Source organism: Schistocerca cancellata, chromosome 5, assembly GCF_023864275.1.
Source record: "Schistocerca cancellata isolate TAMUIC-IGC-003103 chromosome 5, iqSchCanc2.1, whole genome shotgun sequence".
Lineage (NCBI taxonomy): Eukaryota > Metazoa > Arthropoda > Insecta > Orthoptera > Acrididae > Schistocerca > Schistocerca cancellata.
The window spans coordinates 728786921-728808084 of NC_064630.1; the positions used below are offsets into that span (position 1 = coordinate 728786921).

The 21164-nt window shown below is 43.6% G+C and overlaps 1 protein-coding gene across 2 annotated transcripts in view; it reads right to left on the bottom strand.

Annotated features, from left to right (window-relative positions):
- The window catches only part of LOC126187902 (uncharacterized), a 1224785-nt gene that overhangs the window by 886160 nt on the left and 317461 nt on the right, over window positions 1-21164 (bottom strand). The window lies entirely within an intron of this gene.

Genomic DNA, 21164 nt, shown 5'->3' on the forward strand with positions numbered 1-21164 from the left:
GGATAACTTTTTTGTGTGACTTGTGTGACGCAAAAGCGTACTGTAGGGATTTCATCGTATAGTTAGTTATATACTGAAACCACTGAAAGCACCGGTATCACTTATAGTCAGTTGCCTGGTAATCATTTTCTCCTCTTCTTTTACGAGATGCTATTCTGCATCCCTCCAGCGTTCGGTAGGGACGTGTGATAAAGCTTCGTGCATTAGTTCCAGTACCTCTGCAGCTTAAATGTCTCTTTATTTCTTGCGACAAATCTCTTAACTCTGGTCCGTATCAGTTCTGTTGGGTTCAGATCACAGTGGTACAGTTGCAACAGTAAAAATGCAGCATCTGTGTACTATGCTCGAATTATTGTTTTCCATTTTTCTACGACGCTCATCATTCTGGCTCGCATGAAAGCAGATCTGTGGTATTAACCAATAGACATAGTCCAAATAAAGAGAATTTAACTTTCCATTTTTATCACAAAAATGTAATTTGTAATCTTTTCTTAATTTAAGCATTCTTTTATAAAATACTGATAACTAAGAATTTATATTTGCAATGAATACTTATATTTTTCATGTCATATATGATTAGAAATAAGAAAACGTGGAGTTTTCATAAAAAGGATGATTGAATATGTGTTAATTATCATACATTTGATGAATTTTTATGTTTAAATGTTGTCGGTATACGAACTTAACAGAAAAAGGAAACGACCATAACGTGGTTCAAACCAACGATGCACAGAATATCATATCACCATTCTCCAACGTTACTTTTCTTTAGTAAATTTGTTCTTCTTCGTCGCAGCATATTTTCTGTTTACAACCTGACTCCTATTTGAGGATGGTATGGTGCATTTAAAATTCAAGTAACATAATAAGAAAAAATTACATATTAATCACAAAATAAATGGAGAGGATTCAGCAGTCTATACATTTCTCTTAATATATCAGACGTGAGAATACCACGCTTTTACATAGTTTGAAAAATTGTGTTGATTATTTCGTTTGTCTGCAGTTCAGTGTTATGTTGTCAGTTTAAGCACTACCGACTAAGCCACGCAACTTGTTTACCAAAAACACTTTGACTTTATGCACTAAAGTTAGTCGGGAAGCTACAAAGCCGATTTGCCCCGTATAATTCCGAAAAACGTTAAGTACAACCTGTTTCTCGCCACTTTTTAGCGGTGTTACACGCGCGTGTTGTACTACGCAGCAGGATGAAGCGGCCTAGGCCATTGTCACAGTATTTATTAACAGAGCGACAATCAGAGCACAACTAGCGTTCACAGAGAATGTACGCTATTTATGAAATAAAAACTACATGCCTCAATTATGATTAAGAAAAACGTAGATGGCCAGTAACACGTTACAATATCTTAAAATTTCATTTACAGTAACACAGTAAAAAGATATCTAACACATAAATAGGACCTACTTCCAAGAGTGTAATAGCACCAGTGTACGTGTGCTCCTGCCGTTGCAATCATAGCGTTTGTGTTTGTTTGCATCACTCTTACTCTTATAATGAACAAAATATAGATAGTCATCTTCTAGAATTGCAGCTTTTGTATGTTTTCCGTGTTTGCAGTTAGAATTGTCGGATATAGGTTCAGCCTTTTGCGCGAAAACACTGTTTTTTCTTGCTACCCAAACATGTTTTGGCACCTCTGTGCCATCATCAGTGGGTTTTGTTAATTGAAAATTGTAAAAAGTCAACGGTCTCCGGTTGTAGCTGATCTAACAAAATGAGGCCTACCGGCGGAGTTTCGAGTCCTCCCTCGGGCATGGGTGTCTGTGTTTGTCCTTATGATAATTTAGGTTAAGTATTGTGTAAGCTTAGGGACTGATGACCTTAGCAGTTAAGTCCCATAAGATTTCACACACATTTGAACATTTGAAAATGAGGTCTAAAGACAGTTTTTTTCGTTTCTGTTCTTACCGTGATTGCATATTATAGGGCTTTGCAGGACGATCTGTATGGTGTCCTGCACTCATAGCTTGTCATCTGCAGACCAAACGATGTAAATGTGAATTTCATCGGCGAGTCAATAGATCCCTTGATTTTTAAAAACGTGATTTTGGTGTGCCGAAATGTTTTGCGTATATACTTGTTACTATTCAGGTTTTGTTGTGATTGGTCATTTATCTTTCGCATTCTGAGGGCACTGCACACACATATTAATGTACTTTGTGTAATTTCGGTTTTTCAATCGCCTTTGCACTTATTTCTGATGCTTCATTTTGTTAGATCTGTTACCTCCTAAAATATGTGCACTTTTTACAATTTTCAATACACAAAACCCACTGATGATGTCACAGCGGTGCCGAAACATGTCGAGTGATAAAAAAAACAGTATTTTAGAATAAAAGGCAACCCTACATCCAATAGAAGTACACATATTTTACAGTGGTTGCTGTTTCCAGCAGTCTGTAATCAGTAGTGCAGCTGTAGAGTGATGGGTTTATTTTACTATGTATGCGCAATATGTCGCGTTTAATTACGTTCAGGTTCAGCTGCCAGTCCCTGCAACATTCTACAGTCCTCTACAGGCCCTCCTGCAAATCGCTACACACTCTTCTGGCGTTGCTACCTTCTTATAAATAACGGCATCACAACAGCCTTATGCAGCTTCCGAGGCTAAATCTGAGTTGTTTGTTGTCGGATATGAAGCGATGAAGAGTTGTTGTTGTGGTCTTCAGTCCTGAGACTGGTTTGATGCAGCTCTCCATGGCACCCTATCCTGTGTAAGCTTCTTCATCTCCCAGTACCTAGTGCAGCCTACATCCTTCTGAATCTGCTTAGTGTACTCATCTCTTGGTCTCCCTCTACGATTTTTACCCTCCACGCTGCCCTCCAATGCTAAATTGGTGATTCCTTGATGCGTCAGAACATGTCCTACCAACCGATCTTTTCTTCTAGTCAAGTTGTGCCACAAACTCCTCTTCTACCCAATTCTATTCAATACCCCCTCATTAGTTATTTGATCTTCCCATCTAATCTTCAGCATTCTTCCGTTGCACCACATTTCGAAGGCTTCTATTCTCTTGTTGTCCAAACTATTTATCGTCCATGTTTCACTTCCATACATGGCTACACTCTATACAAATACTTTCAGAAACGACTTCCCGACACTCGATGTAACAAATTTCTGTTCTTCAGAAACGCTTTCCTTGCCATTGTCAGTCTACATTTTATGTCCTCTCTACTTCGACCATCATCAGTTAGTTTGTTCCCCAAATAGCAAAACTCCTTTACTACTTTAAGTGTCTCATTTCCTAATCTGATTCCCTCAGCACCACCCGACTTAATTCGACTACATTCCATTATCCTTGTTTTGCTTTTGTTGATGTTCATCTTATACCCTTCTTTCAAGACACTGTCCATTCCGTTCAACTGCTCTTCCAAGTCCTTTGCTATCGCTGACAGAATTACAATGTCATCGGCGAACCTCAAAGTTTTTATTTCTTCTCCATGGATTTTAATACCTACTCCGAACTTTTGTTTTGTTTCCTTTTCTGCTTGCTCAATATGAAGAGTGAAGAACACGAAATTCCGAAGAAAGATACGTTTCGATACAGGGTTGTACATTCTCATCTCCTGAGACAACCGAAAAATGGAACTGGAGCGAAATGGTGACACAACTTGGGAAGCCACAGTATTGTGGTTTAAAGAAAAATTAATGGAAAAACGTGAAATTAAATTAGAAGAAGTTATTAGCGTGGTCGATTCTTTGAGGCAAAAAGTTCCTCATAAACCCCTGGAGAGATTTCAGCCAAACTAGGTACGTAGACTACTTATTTGTGGATACCTAAAAATAACAATTTCTGAATGGCGAACGAAGGTGTAGAGCGCCGCTGCCCCTTCCCTTACTGTTTAGACGACGCTGTGGTACAAAGCGCTCCTCTGTAGCGACGTCTCTCCGACTTCTTTTGCCCGAGCGCCGGCCAGGGCCCTCCGAGTGCCAGGCCGTCTGCCGGGAAGCGGCTGCTATTGGGGCGTAGTCCAATGCCAGAGCCGCGATATAGGTCAGCGGCGGCGGCTGATGCAAGGCGGCGGGCGAGCTTTCGCGGACACGTCAGGCGCCCGCAATGTCACGTCGCGCGCGCTGGAGCGACCGCGAGGCACAGGGTGGCCAACCCCCGCACGGAGCGCGGATTCCTTCTACGGAATTCCACCTGACGAAACGGGTTTTCTCACGGCGCCACAAGAAACTTCTGCGTAACTCTGGACAAACAGCTCCCATGGCCAAGTGTTTTCTGACTATTTGAGAAATCGCTAGACGGAAGAGAAAAGGGTGAGGTTAGAATATACCATGCTGTCGCTTGATGACAAAGGTACAATCGCGGAGTCGTCTACATCGGCCACTTCCATGGTGAACCAAAATTTGCTCATTCGGACGCCACAGCGCGATCGCAACAGATCACAATGGTGCAAAAATGTCTCCGATGAAACTTCGTCTCCTGCATATTTCCGTAGAAAGTGGACGTCAGAGCATATTCGTCAACTACAGCTTTTTTAACGTTGTACATCGTAATATTAACATGTGACCATCAAAAACTGAAGTTCCGATTTTTGATATTAATTATACAAGGCGGCCAACGAAACTTATACAGGGTGCGACGCGGGAACGTCGTTACTCATAAAAATCATGAAGCAGAAAGTATTGGCGATATAAATTATCTTTACATAGGGGTACATGTTTATTTTAAAAATGGCATCTTGAAGGAGGCCTCCGTTCTGATCAATGCATTTGGAGGGTCGAAATCGAAAGTTTCAGTCCACTTTGTCCAATATGCCTTTGTCTGCTCTGGCAACAACAGCACGAATGAGATTTTCACTCTGCAGCGGAGTGTGAGCTGATATGAGACTTCCTGGCAAATTAAAACTGTGTGCCGAACCGAGACTCGAAATCGGGACCTTTGCCTTTCGCGGGCAAGTGCTCTACCAACTGAGCTACCCAAGCACGACTTCTGAAAACATCCCCCAGGTTGTGGCTAAGCCATGTCTCCGCAATACCCTTTCTTTCAAGAGTGCTAGTTCTGCAAGGTTCGCAGGAGAGCAAAGCTGTGAGGACGGGGCGTGAGTCATGCTTGGGTAGCTCAGTTAGTAGAGCACTTGCCCGCGAAAGGCAAAGGTCCCGAGTTCGAGTCTCGGTCCGGCACACAGTTTTAATCTGCCAGGAAGTTGTAAGAGGTCCGAGCACATGTAATGTCGATGTATTGCTCATGCGGTGCCTGCGATATGCAAGGTATAAGAGAATCGCTGACCAGAGAGCAGTGTTGACTGCGGTAGGTACTGTGTAGCTGTAGTATTATGTTGTTGCTGGTTGCTAGTCTGCGCTTGTCTGGTCTGGAGTCTGCTCTGGTCTGGTATGCTGTATCGTGTTGGCTGGCCGGTCGCGGTGCAGCGATGCCGGAGCCTGAGTATTATTGTATAAGGTAAAGAGCAGCCTCGCGCATATCTAGTAATGTATCTGAACTCCCATGTACATCTTTTAAAAATGTCCTAATAATAATCTTTGTCATATAAAGTAATTTCTAACAAGCATTCATTTCAATTTAAAGAATTTACTAATTTCTCCAATCCATGATCATTCCGATTGTTGCAAAAGAAAAATCAGTTGCTTCCTTTCACAAATGACCAATCTATCGGCCAGCATTGCACAGAGCTGTGCCGGAAAAATTTATTGTAAGAGCAGATATATTCGACAATTTTATTGAGGTAAGAATTTTTCCTCTTTTATTCAGAATGATCTTACAGGGCCATGACGCAGCACTGCTCTCGTCAAAAATTTACCAGGTTACTGAATTTGTTTTTTATTACGATGTTTAGGAATTTTTCTGCTTCGAGCTTACATTAGATGAGAAAAGAATTTTGTGGGTACATTAAATGGGAACCAATTTTGTTCTGAGGTTACACTAAAAATAGAATCACTATCCATATTTTTTTTTTTTTTTTTGTGGGGAGGTTACAAAGTTTCAGCACGAATATTGTTCCGTAGCTCACGCAGCGTCGATGGACAATAGGTATACCCCAAGGATTTAAGATCGCGACATAAGAAAAAGTCGCAGGCGACCAAATTTGGGGAACCTGCTGGCCACCGAAGATCAACCCTCAAACAGGTGAAGCGGTCGGAGAAGTGTTCACGCAAGGCAGTCACTGACGTTCGTGCCGTGTGTGCCGTAGCGCAGTCTTGTTGGCACCAGACATCCGCCACCCCCACATCCATTTCTTCAAGTTCGGGATACAAAAACTCCTCAATCATGGGCCAACAATGCCAGTCCCTGGATAACGCACACCTTTCACACCTTATGTATGCAGGGGCTGCTCACGCAGTTCTAGGGAGTTCCTGCCACTCCAATGTCGCATGTTTTGTTTATTCAACAGACAAATGAAAATGTGCCGCGTCCCTGAAGAACACAAGGGCGTCATGTTGCAGGTTTTCGATCAAGGCTTCAAATGCACTTTTTCATGAAACAAAATCGCGTGGATTAAGAGTGTGCACCACTGCCCTTTTGTATTTGAAATTTGAAGTCTTCATGAAGAATTCGTTTCACTGTGCAATCAGAAAAGCAGGAGCAGCTACATGTTTGTGTGCAGATGACTTGGGGGAATTCAGGGTCGCCAGCTTTACTTTCTCGAAGTTTTCTTGTGTCCTGGTGGACACGTGAGACGCTCATATCCCAGTCATCGAAAAAGAAAATACAGTAATACAAAGAGAGACACACTTCCTCCAAGTCAGCGCTTATCTATTACGCCACGATTCCTTGCTACTGGCAACTCTTCCGAAGACTTCAAATTGACAACTGCAGTTTTCACCTCACAGTATCTGAGACATAGTTACGGAAACGTATCATGCAATAATACTTGCACTGAAGGATAATATTCGGGTAAGCAGTGTATACACAGAGATAAATATCTACACATATTTTTATTCATAACTTTCCAGTATTTAAATTTATTTAAAAACATCTTCCTTCGTGGCCGTTGCCTACGTTTTCTAAGCAACAAATCATGCAAGTGATCAGTATAACACTTCTGTTTTTGCACTCATCGGCCCTAACATCCAACAATAGCGGCAATGATTTATATACTCCGATTGACTTTTATTAATAATGATGGTTCGTCTTATCTTGAAATCATTTTCCATACACGAAAAAAAAAGACGGAACCCAACCCAACCTGACCTCTTTGGTCTATGTAGCACGCGACATACTGTCAAGAATACTGTCAATCCTACCCACACACCACAATGTTTCTAGGCAACGCAATGTATTTCCAAAGTTTTTGATGTTCTCAACACTATTAAGCAACTTCTCAGTCTCACTCCTAAACGGTCAATATTGTTGCACATCCGGAAAATATTGCCAATATTATTGACCGTCTTGGCGCCGCTTAACGTTGTTTATTGGTGCCCTTTTTGTCTAAGAGTAAACGGCACTAACTCTGTGTTCATTTGCCACCGCTACCACAAAATTTGAAGTAAATTCCTAATTTTCAGTTTTTTTTATTTTTCATTCTGATACTTCACTTATTATACGGAAAATACTTTTGTTTAGGCTGTACCTCAAAGAAGAACATTAACGGGCCGGAGTGAAAGACAAAGAGCTTGAGAGAGAGAGAGAATTTTTGCGTAGACAAAGTAACAGAAATAATATGGACATTCATACTGATAATTCTATCATTGTTTTGAAATATAGATTTAAATGTGCATTGAAGGTAATTCCAAATAATTTTGAGAGTTGTAAGTGCTGGGGTTGGGTTGATTTGGGGGAAGAGACCAAACTGCGAGGTCTCATCGGATTAGGGAAGGATGGGGAAGGAAGTCGGCCGTGCCTTGTGCCCTTTCAAAGGAACCATCCCGGCGTTTGCCTGAAGCGATTTAGGGAAATGACGGAAAACCTAAATCAGGAAGGCCGGACGCGGAATTGAACAGTCGTCCTCCCGAACGCGAGTCCAGTGTGCTAACCACTGCGCCACCTCGCTTATAATTGCGGTTTGATGAATTTACAGATTTTGCAATGGAAACATTGCGCGTCAGAGGTTACTTTACGCGACGCAAGGGCAAGCATATTGAGTGGTCATACAGAAACAGTTAATTTGTCGCACTTAACACAAAATTGAATTTTCAACGCGTTATAGCAAGGACTCACATCAAATGATAGAACAAGTAGAGAGAAATCAAAAAATTATTTCAGTAATATTCGTAGCTACAATGAAGTATTTGCTAGGGTCACTTCTGAGGCTAAAATTGCAGACACAGTTTTACATGGTGTCAGACTACGATAGACTATATTTGTTTTATCATTCAGCAGGTCCAGTCGCCTCCAAGTACGGTTGTTCGCCAAGTTACGTGCAGTTATATATTACGAAATCGACACAATTCGTCGAATTTCGACCACAGGCGATACTGGTAACGATTACTGATGAGGTACGCCAGGAATATTTATAATTGGTTTAAAACAATGAAGAGAAATGATCGCATGGAATTATTGGGCTCTGTAGACGTCCGTCTGGGGTAGTTCGGCTGTCTTATTCAAGTCTTCCTATTTGATGCCACTTTGGTTAAATGCTTGTCGATGATCATGGGACGCAATGATGAGGACAAAACACGAACGCCCACTCTCCGAGTGGAGGGAATCTCTGACCCGGCCGGTGTTCGAACCCGAGACTGTATGACGTAGAGACGACAACGCTAATAGTACATCCCGGACTGCCGAAAAATAAATTGCCTGTCATAGGACAAAATAATTACGTTACTATGTCGAGATGTTACAATACACACAATATTCATTAGGAGTTCTAACTTTGAAGGAAGGGGAATAACCGAAGAAAGGCGAAGCAATACTGTCAATACACCAGAAAGCAGGGAGGGTTCTAGTACAAATTTTACAAACAAAATGCGTCTTTAAAAGTGGCTTAATTAAAATGATTGTACTGTTATTTCTATGTTAGCATTATACCAGTACACCCGCAATTCTTTAAAGAATCGAACTGCCATAAAGAAAACACTTTCAAAAATGGTTCAAATGGCTCTAAGCACTATGGGACTAAACATCTGAGGTCATCAGTACCCTACACTTAGAACTACTTAAACCTGACTAACCTAAGGACATCACACACATCCATGCCCGAGACGGGATTCGAACCTGCGACAGTAGCAGCAGCGCGGTTCCGGACTGAAGCGCCTAGAACTGCTCGGCCACAGCGGCCGGCTAAAACACTTTCAAACATCTGATTACTTTACAAATGAGTTAATATGGTAAACATTTGCCTTTAAGCAGGTAAACGAGAGAGAGTTAGGAAATGTTTGAAATTAAGCTTAAAGTTTGTGCAAGTCGCTAAGTGCTCTCATAATGAAGCACTGGATGAATTTGTGTGTCGTCGTATTCTATCTTTTTGTGTGTCCTACTTGTATTTTCGTAGGCGGAGATTGGGGACCAGGTCAGCTCAACAATTCCCCAAACGAACGTGGGGAACTGCCCAAAAACTAAACTTACGCTGGCCGGTGAATCAGATTCGATCCGTGTCTGGTTTATGTTCCTGTCTTGCAAGCTAGCGGGATGCATGTTAAGTTACACGAGCAGTACTGCTAAATCGCAGTTTCATGTAGGCAGGACTAAGAAATACGAAGAGCTTTGGGTAGTGTATTTCGTGTTTGATACAAAAAATTATATGATCGCCACGGAACTAGAAACCACTTAGAAAAACATTACTGCTCTAAATATATTCTGTAAGATAAGAAAACCAGAAGAAAGTAGATGGAACGGAGTAGATGGAATAAGGAATTAGTTTGATTATATCGTGCCAAACAACGAAATTGTTCAGCAAGTGTCAAAGTTAGACATATCTAGAATTTCCACCAACAACGGACTAATGAAATAGTATAATGAAAGCAGGGACAAATTTAGAAACAACTGAACTCATCAACCAAAACTCGTGATTGGCTGTCTCGGATAATAATAATTTCGTGTGGTTCAAATGACCTAAATACAGGTCTTTGAAATGGTTCAAATGGCTCTAAGCACTATGGGACTTAACATCTGAGGTCATCAGTCCCCTAGACTTAGAACTACTTAAACTTAACTAACCTAAGGACATCACACACATCCAAGCCTGGACCTGCGACCGTAGCAGCCGAGTGGTTCCGCACTGAAGCGCCTAGAACCGCTCGGCCACAGCGGCCGTCGCAGGTCTTTCAATTGGACCGCACTTAGGCGACTTTCATGTCTCAAATCCACCCCGATAAACCTACTGGGGAAAGAAGACTTACAGCTGAACGTGGAACCCGTTCCTGGAAAATCTACACGTCATTAAGAGACAAAGGATAGATTAAAAGCATAATGAAAAAAAAAAAACATTCGGGATTCCTCCTACGACCTTTCGGTTGCCCAGACACGCGATTTACCACTCGTTTTCACCAGGTCCGACGAGAGCATAATGCAACAAATGCATTTCTAAATCTAGATAATGAAGATCTCAACGACTTAAGTACAAAAGGTACATATGTATCGCCTTGCGGAAAGAACATATGTTTAAAGAAAACAAAATTTCAGACCAAACGCAACAGCTGATGTGGGAAGATGGGATTTCACAGAACATACCGCGATGTATGAAACAAAGGAAGACTATTTAGAGTAAAGGTACAAAACATAGTGAGTATATCATAGGAGCTGGAGTTGAGAATATCTGAATTCTGAAGGTAACGGAACGAGTAATCATGATGGGTAGCGGTTACATTGCTTCTCCTAGTATCGCGGGTGGGAGTGTTACGATAAACTGAAAGAACACGTTAAGGATATTCGAACACGTTAAGGATATTCGACTATTTCTCTATATCTCGTTTGTCGGCACCTTAAACGGCAACTTGTCTAATAAATTACGAGCATGAAGATACGTTGAAATTCTGGTAGGGCAAAGTGCAGACGGAGCTGAGGCGGGGACCAAACATATTTAGGTTTTCGACATATCATCAGGTGACATCTTGTTCTGGAATTCTTTTTAACATTCCCTGGAGTTTGTTTGACTTCCGTCACGCCACCTGCCGCACGCACCAGGTGGGGTCCGAACCAAGCGCCAGCGCACCGGCTCACCGCCACCGCTACGACCTGCCTGCTGTCTCTCAGCTCCTGCACTGAGCAAGGCCGAGGTCAGCGCTGGACCTTGCGCACTGCGCATGCGCCAAGACCTACTTGCTCGGCGAGCCATCTGGCGGGGACGGGCGTAGTCTCATCAGTTGAACGCGCGCGCTCGGAATACGTCTCAGTCAGCCGCAGCCATGGTATCAGACATCATCCATTCCTTATTTCCACGAATACTCTGTACAAAGACTGTACACGACGCATTACAAATGCATCGTCCCTCTAACCCCATCGAACACAGGTATCCTCAGATCATATGGCGTTGTGTGGGGAAAGTGATGTATTGAGGCTTTCTCGACACCGGCGTACAATCCGCCTGTTACATCACCGTCAATAGGAAACAGGTCAACCAGTTTCGTCTCGTTCGCTGCGCATCCGCCTCATTGGCACACCCCTGTGTGTTCCCTGTGGTGTGGACGATATGGACGCCCACCGATTCTCAAGCGATCCGCCGTGTGACGGTTGTAGGCTCGCATGACGTATATTGGCTTTCCTTACCCGGCAGACAGCTGCTCAGATCTCTCCCCACACGCTTTTATTACCGGACGCGATTCATTACCCCGCAAAGAATACTAACGCTATGAATTGGATATGCGACCGTATGGTCCGCTACCCGAGAAGTCGGGACTGGGTTATTGAACGTATCTTAACTACGGCCACTGTGTACTTGTTCGCAATCCTAGACACAAGAAGTACTTTTCCAGTTTTCTATGGGGTGCCTTTCATGACCCGCTATGAGATGCTGATGCTTATTTTGCCGACATGATGATCTGACCGAACTACAACAGGAATCTCCATAAAAATTTCGAGAAGACACATGGGGATGTTCCATCATCCGAAGGCGCGAGCGACTACTGGAATTCTGGTACATACAATAAAAGAATTAAAAAGAAAAGCCCCTACACAACTCCTTTCAATTTCATCGCTCTCTTGTGTGTTCTCTTCTCTCGCTCTCTCCGTTTCCTACCCCGCTCTCAGTAATGAATTAGTTGTTTTGGGGTAGGCATAGATAGGCAGTTCTTTTTTTCTTAGGACCCAAGAGCGGTGGCAAGTACATTTGTTTTTTGTAGTTGCCTTTCCTGTTCAGGAGATATAAAAATGTTTTAGAGCACTTGAGAAAAAAAGTAGCGAAAAAAAGTAAGCAGCTGTGTATAGTGGTTGTGTGTGTGTGTGTGTGTGTGTGTGTGTGTGTGTGTGTGTGTTTCTTGTCAGACAATAAGCTGTGATGAGAGTCACATTGCAGTCTTTCCAACTGCAAAAACAATGAGTATAAACAATGAGGTCCTATACAAAAATTAATGTATTTAAGTAACGTATCTTGTTACAGTTGTTTCACTATGTGTTCACTAATGCTGCTCTCACAATTTAACCTTATTTACCAAGTCTAACTGGTTTATTTTTGTTGTATTCACCAAATGCACTTTGCATCAAACATGTAAATGTGGCAGGAAAAGAAACTTCTACCACTGAAAGTATTCGCTGTTATGAGAGGATCGCTTGCACACTGCAATTAAACAGCCTCGTCACAAGACCAGAGTTAGGCAACAGGTATGGAAAAAAATAGCTGGTAACACGGATTAGCGACAATTTACATTGATTTATTTATGGAAACTTTACACTATTTAACTGGATTATGAGACGTGTGTGTGGCAAAAAGTTCAGTGCCCACTTGTCCGGTTCTGCCTTTCTAGATCCAGTGGACGATGACTAACATCGCTTATACAGGGTGTTACAAAAAGGTAAGGCCAAACTTTCAGGAAACATTCCTCACACTCAAAGAAAGAAAAGATGTTATGTGGACATGTGTTCGGAAACGCTTAATTTCCATGTTAGAGCTCATTTTAGTTTCGTCCACCTACGCTCAATGGAGCACGTTATCATGATTTCATAGGAGATACTCTACCTGTGCTGCTAGAACATGTGCCTTTACAAGTACGACACAACATGTGGTTCATGCACGATGGAGCTCCTGCACATTTCAGTCGAAGTGTTCGTACGCTTCTCAACAACAGATTCGGCGACCGATGGATTGGTAGAGACGGACCAATTCCATGGCCTCGCCTCCACGCTCTCCTGACCTCAACCCTCTTGACTTTCATTTATGGGGGCATTTGAAAGCTCTTGTCTACGCAACCCCGGTACCAAATGTAGAGACTCTTCGTGCTCGTATTGTGGACGGCTGTGATACAATACACCATTCTCCAGGGCTGCATCAGCGCATCAGGGATTCCATGCGACGGAGGGTGGGTGCATGTATCCTCGCTAACGGAGGACATTTTGAACATTTCCTGTAACAAAGTGTTTGAAGTCACGCTGGTACGTTATGTTGCTGTGTGTTTCCATTCCATGATTAATGTGATTTGAAGAGAAGTAATAAAATGAGCTCTAACATGGAAAGTAAGCGTTTCCGGACACATGTCCACATAACATATTTTCTTTCTTTGTGTGCGAGGAATGTTTCCTGAAAGATTGGCCATACCTTTTTGTAACACCCTGTATAATACCGAGACTGGCTCTTCGTGATGAAGACCGTAGAGGAGTCCTGAGACACAGTCCTGTGTCGGGGTGTGAGGCGTATTCGGAATGTAAGTTCCGATTAGGTGCGAAATGGAATCAACTCTGAAAATCCGATGGAACTTTGCACAGATGTGTTGGCAGTGTCTTTAGTGTGCCTGTCGATCGCTCCACGTCGTTCTTCTCAGTTCAGAGCACAAACTGATAATGTAGAAATGTCTAAAACAACAGTGTCTCCCTCCAAGTATGTGGATCTGCTGAGAGATTTCGCCTGAAGCTATGCAGCCCACATAACATAAATGTCATGCGTTTCTTTCTTCGAGACAATTTTCAGCCGCATTCTGCTGAGGTAATGAAGACGCTCCTGCAGCGTTTCCGGTGGGAAGTGTTTGATCACCCACAATACAGACCTTAATTCGCTCCCTCTGTTGTTCATCTCTGCTCACATGAACCACTGGCTACAAAGACGTTTTTGCACAAACAATGAAAGGCAGACCAGCGTAGGGAATTGGCGGAAAGGAAAAAAATGGTTCAAATGGCTCTGAGCACTATGGGACTCAACATCTTAGGTCATAACTCCCCTAGAACTTAGAACTACTTAAACCTAACTAACCTAAGGACATCACACACACCCATGCCCGACGCAGGATTCGAACCTGCGACCGTAGCAGTCCCGCGGTTCCGAACTGCAGCGCCAGAACCGCTAGACCACCGCGGCCGGCACGGAAAGCACAGGTGGCTGCTTTCTGTAGCGAGGGTCCTGGAAAGTTTGTACAACGCCACGACAGATGTCTAAATGGGAGCGGCGACTATTTAGACAGGTAGCTGGAAGATGTGGCTAACTATTTCCAATTAAAAAAATTTATTTTCGCTGTCTAATTAACTGGCTAATAGTTGAGTGGAGCCGGGTGTCTGCTTATATCCGTATTTGGCGTATGGACGTCCATTGTTTGGGTGATATAAGGCGAAAGCAAAACATAGTTCTTGAGCAGTTCGCCCTCTAGGAGTCTGATCCTATGTTACACCTGAGTCGTAGGCAACATGGCATTTTTTTATTCAAGCTGTGTCGCATAACTTACGAAGGACATACATTTTCTTTTTTTTTTCCCTTTTAACAACTTCCGTGCGACTACCTGCGCCAAAGTCTTGCCGCCACAGAACGAGAACTACATACGTAAGTGACAGAAGTTGATACAAAAATGTAAGAGATTAGGAATATTACACATAAATAAATATTACAGTGCAGGTGAAAGCCGTAAACTACTGCGAAAAAAACCCTACAGGGTAAAATGAGCGAGCCGCAAAGAAGTGTCTAAACCTAAACTTGGAAGTCTGGAGTCATCATATTTGTGCCCGCATCTCGTGGTCGTGCGGTAGCGTTCTCGCTTCCCACGCCCGGGTTCCCGGGTTCGATTCCCGGCGGGGTCAGGGATTTTCTCTGCCTCGTGATGGCTGGGTGTTGTGTGCTGTCCTTAGGTTAGTTAGGTTTAAGTAATTCTACGTTCTAGGGGACTTATGACCACAGCAGTTGAGTCCCATAGTGCTCAGAGCCATTTGAACCATCATCATATTTTTCCGTTATAAGGGAAACCTCTTGAAAATGTAACCTAACGAGTAGCGCATGATTTTCAACAGAATGGTCTTCGTTGAGGCTACGATGAAGACTGACCTGATAGAGGTCTCCGTAGTAGTCTGACCAGTGTAAATACTTAAATATTTGCTGAGCTGCCACACCCTATAGCCAGAACCTATTTACTGTATTAGACAAACAACGAGACTGTTTTCCCAGCAACTAATAAACAGTGTGCTGCCCAAAGACCTTGTAAAAATAACTAGACTGCCCGAGGGCGCACAGTCGCGGGATATTTTGAACCTTAGGCTGGCCGCCATTGTCTGTTAATTAAAAGTGTAATGTGGCTTTTAAAGACACAGATCAAAAATTAGATATCATTTGCTAGTCGCAATTGTACTGTCTACACATTCCAGCTTACGTGAAGAAAAAAGAGTGCTGACGAGCTGCGTAGCGTTTACTTGCACGAATAAATTCGATAAAGCTACCAATATTATCTTTCATAGGCTCGTTGAAGTTTTTAGGTGTTTTGTAAATTAATGCACTTGCCCGATTAATGTGTCTACAACGTGATAATATAACAAACGTGCATTTAATTGCTGGTTTCCTATTTGAAAACAACAGTTTGAAAACCACATCTTTTAGAAAAATGGGAAAATGCTGTCAGGAGGCAAGGCTTCCTACCGACAGAAAACCATTTTCTATGTTCGGAACATTTCGAGTAAAGTTGTTCCCTTGCGAACTATGTAAACTGCAAATGGCTGAAAGATGCTGCTGTTCCACCTATCTTTCGTTTCGCGAAACATATATTGCAGGATGTAAATTATTTTTGTTAACCGAAGGGCCTATTATTTTTTATTATATCTTATTTTAACTACAGAACTTCAAAGACACTGAAGTGCAAGAAAGAGGAGATTTCGCACGTAAGTTTACCGCCAAATGGCCGCTATTCAATTTGTCCGCTGATCACTGTGGACCACTTACGGGATTGTGGGGCCTTGGTGCTTCCCCTCTTCAGGAGCCCCGGGTTAGCATGGCCTCTCCACAGACACCGCTCCCATGTGGTTGCACCAACGGTACGGTTATCTGAACCGTAGAGGCAGCCAGTGGCTCATAGATGGCGGGGGGTGGGAGAGTTGATGTACATGTGCTAATCTTATTCTGTCAAACACCCACTCAGTCAGCTGTCGTTCCTTTTTAATGAGTCATCTTTATTAACCACAGTTACCATGAGGGATGTCCTGATATGGATTGGGAGTTTGAACTCCGAGATATTCGAACAATGGCATGCATAAATTCGCGAACTGTCAGCAAAAATAGTTCCGATCGTATATTTTTTGGATATACAATATTATTTGCCATAGCTCATACTTATCCCGACATATGATGGCTGACTTACGCACAGGCTTTATGTCTCCAATTAGCGATGTCATAGGACAAAGTAGAGTGAAAAAATAACTGAAGGAAACATGCTTTCGTATTTCCATGTCAGTAAATGTCTTACTAAGAAGATAGAAGCTTTCAGCTTCTAGACGAAGTCCTTTATGCGATACGTCCAAGAAAAACTATAGTCTGGGTAGCCAATGAAGAGATACTGAATCGAATGAGATGAAGGGACGGGGATGGTGGGATGTTTCAAATGGCTCTGAGCACTATTGGACTCAACTGCTGTCGTCATAAGTCACCTAGAACTTAGAACTACTTAAACCTAACTAACCTAAGGACAGCACACAACACCCAGCCATCACGAGGCAGAGAAAATCCCTGACCCCGCCGGAATCGAACCCGGGAACCCGGGCGGGGGAAGCGAGAACGCTACCGCACGGCCACGAGATGCGGGCTGGTGGGATGGGATTTATGGTACAACTATACTGAAAGAAGGGGTAGTTTGGTACGACATACGCTCAGTCACTAAACATAGTTGATTTGTTAAAAGAAATTAATGTGATAATTTAACTAAGAGAAAGGATCTACATCTACTTCTACATCTGCATCTATACTCTCCAAACCACTGCGAAGAACAGGGCAGAGGCTAAGTCACACTGTACCACTTATTACGGTTTCTTCCCGTTTTCGATGAGGAGTGTCAGATCACTCACCATACAGACCGGACTTGGCTCTTTCTGATTTTCATCTCTTTGCTTATATGAACAGCTGGCTATCATGTCAACACTTTGGCACAGACAACGAGCTGCAGACCAGCAGCAGGGAACTGTCGGAAATTACAGGTGGATGCTATCGTAGACGACGGTGCTGGAGAGTTGGTACAACGCTACGACAAATGTCTAAGTCGGACTGGCAACTATGTGGAGAAGTTGCTCGACGTTGTAGTTAAGTGTGTAAGTAGGCTGTTTATGTTTTCTTATCGGCAACGTTACGTAGCGCTCGGTATGAAAATCACTGGCTGTGCTGTGTGCAGTCTGTAGCTAGTTTGCATTGTTGTCTGCCATTGTAGTGTTGGGCAGCGGCAGCTGGATGTGAACAGCGCGTAGCGTTGCGCAGTTGGAGGTGAGCCGCCAGCAGTGGTGGATGTGGGGAGAGAAATGGCGGAGACTTGAAATTTGTAAGACTGGATGGCATATATATTATGATTATTAAGCTGGCAGTAGTGGCGCTCGCTGTATTGCAGTAGTTCGAGTAACGAAGATTTTTGGTGAGGTAAGTGATTTGTGAAAGGTATAAGTTAATGTTAGTCAGGGCTATTCTTTTGTAGGGATTTTTGAAAGTCAGATTGCGTTGCGCTAAAAATATTGTGTGTCAGGTTAAGCACAGTCTCGTATACAATTCTTCAAAAGGGGACGTTTCAAGTGATGTAAATAAAAAAATTTTGAGTTTGACAGTGGTTTCCATTTCGCGAGCGATCAGACCTTACTTTCCGAATACCCCTCGTACATTAACAACCTTAACCAAAGGAAGGCACATCTGCAATGGCAGCCAGCTGGAGTTAAATGTTGCAAAGAGCAGGAGAGTGGTGACTGTAGCGCCGGAAGAAACGACGACATGCAAATACATGTGTTCAACGATGCTTGGTATAGTAGGTAGGTAGGTAGGTAGGTAGCCGTGTACAGATAACAACAGAGGACAACATTAATTGAGTGGAAAGACTGATGACATGCAATAGCGCATGTGATAACTGTAACACCGAGCAACGATGATCCAAACTAATCCAAAGTCGGAGGAACAGTGTACTAGCAATAAGTAGCTTGGGTAGCTGAGTCACTTTACTTGCCCGCCAAAGGCTAAGGTCCCGAGTTCGAATCTCGGTCTGAACACAGTTTCAGTGTGACAGGAAGTTTCACACCAGCGCACACTGCGGCGCAGAGTGAAAAATTGATTCTGGCTAAGTCATACAAATTACCGAAATATGTGCGCACACGCAGAAGCGCCATCTATTGTGAGATGACAAAGGTCAATCTCCTGACAGGCGGAGCCAGTTGAGTCGTCGAAAGAAGGGCAATCGTGAAAGACAGTGCGAACGTGCCCCACCGACGTCAGAGGCCACATGAGTCAGATCGAACGGGGGCTAACGTCCCGTCTCCGGAAAATGGGTTTGTCATGCCGTGACATTTCAACTGGTACTGCACATACTGATGTGTGCCTGGAACCACTGGTTGTAAGAGGTTACTAGGAAGTAACGGGCGAGTATTCGGCCGTGCGACGTGGCCCCCGCACGGGACGAGCGAAATCGTGTTCGCATGAACAAGCGCCCTCTGGAGGCGGACGCAGGCAAATGCGCAATCACAAACAATTCCCCAGCGCTCACTACCACTCGCTTGTGTCAGTGAACAAGCTTTTATACTAATGGGAACATGCAATATGAATGCTGCATTACTATTGTTTGGCGCTTATAATCGCCACACAGGATAGAACGTCACATATTTAGAGTCACGATACTTAGAGAGGAAATTTTGGAAATTTGTGGTAAGGTCTTATGGGATCAAACTGCCGAGGTCATCGGTCCCTAAGCTTACGCAATACTTAAGCGAACTTAAACTTACTTACGCTAAGTAGAACACACACACAAATCCATGCCCGAGGGAGGACTCGAACCTCCGACGGGGGGAGCCGCGCGGACCGTGGAAAGGCGCCTACACCGCGCGCCATTTAGAGAGGATTATTTTACATGGCGAACGCACTGGTGTGGAAAAAGAAAGCAAAATGGCGTAGCAAAGGAAGAATTTCGGGGTGTCAGCTTGTACTTAAAAGTGAAATGCATGGAGGTGATGCACGTGCTACTGAATTGCAGTTCGTGCAGTCCCTAGAATTAGTCCAAAACTTCGCAAATATGTCGATTGTCGTTGGCTTCTCATTGCAACTGAGGGGGAAGTTTAAAAGCAGAATACTAATTACCAACGAGCAACATAGCGTGAAAATAGGTCAGCATTACTCTGGTTATTAGCAGCCGGAGACAGTTACATCAGTAAAATTACAATGAAATGAATGCCACTAGCTGCATACAGGCGTTTATATAAGTCAACGGGGACAGTTGAAAATGTGTGCCCCGACCGGGACTCGAACCTGGGACCGTGGTGGCCAAGCGGTTAAAGGCGCTACAGTCTGGAACCGCACGTCCGCTACGGTCGCAGGTTCGAATCCTGCCTCGGGCATGGATGTGTGTGATGTTCTTAGGTTAGTTAGGTTTAAGTAGTTCTAAGTTCTAGGGGACTGATGACCTTAGAAGTTAAGTCCCATAGTGCTCAGAGCCATTTCAACCATTTCTTGAATCCGGGATCTCCCGCTTACATTGCAGACGCTCTATCCATCTTTTTAGTATTACTATTATTTAATCTCATTTTGTTCGTTTTCGTTCGTTGTATCTGCTCTGGGCGGACGTCGAAAGACACCCGTTTCAGTTCGTTGTTGATCCATTAACTCACTTTCGCTTCCCGCGCCCGGGTTTCCGGGTTCCTTAGTGCTCAGAGCCATTAACTCAGTTTTTTTTTTTTTTTTTTTATTACAGAGGGCAGCTAGCCCTCTGACCGAACACGCTGAGCTACCGTGCCGGCGTCCATCTGAGACAACGTGCTTATACAGGGCTATTACAAATAATTGAAGCGATTTCATAAATTCACTGTAGCTCCAATGATTGACATATGGTCACGACACACTACAGATACGTAGAAAAACTCATAAAGTTTTGTTCGGCTGAAGCCGCGCTTCAGGTTTCTGCCGCCAGAGCGCTCGAGAGCGCAGTGAGACAAAATGGCGACAGGAGCCGAGAAAGCGTATGTCGTGCTAGAAATGCACTCACATCAGTCAGTCATAACAGCGCAACGACACTTCAGGACGGAGGTCAACACAGATCCACCAACTGCTAACTCCATTCGGCGATGGTATGCGCAGTTTAAAACTTCTGGATGCCTCTGTAAGGGGAAATCAACGGGTCGGCCGGCAGTGAGCGAAGAAACGGTTGAACGCGTGCGGGCAAGTTTCACGCGTAGCCCGCGGAAGTCGACGAATAAAGCAAGCAGGAGCTAAACGTACCGCAGCCGACGGTTTGGAAAATCTTACGGAAAAGAGCTAAAGCAGAAGCCTTACCGTTAACAATTGCTACAAGCCCTGACACCCGATGACAAAGTCAAACTCTTTGAATTTTCGGCGCGGTTGCAACAGCTCATGGAAGAGGATGCCTTCAGTGCGAAACTTGTTTTCAGTGATGAAGCAACATTTTTTCTTAATGGTGAAGTGAACAGACACAATGTGCGAATCTGGGCGGTAGAGAATCCTCACGCATTCGTGCAGCAAATTCGCAATTCACCAAAAGTAAACGTGTTTTGTGCAATCTCACGGTTTAAAGTTTACGGCCCCTTTTTCCTCTGCGAAAAAAACGTTACAGGACACGTGTATCTGGACATGCTGCAAAATTGGGTCATGCCACAACTGGAGACCGACAGCGCCGACTTCATCTTTCAACAGGATGGTGCTCCACCGCAGTTCCAACACGATG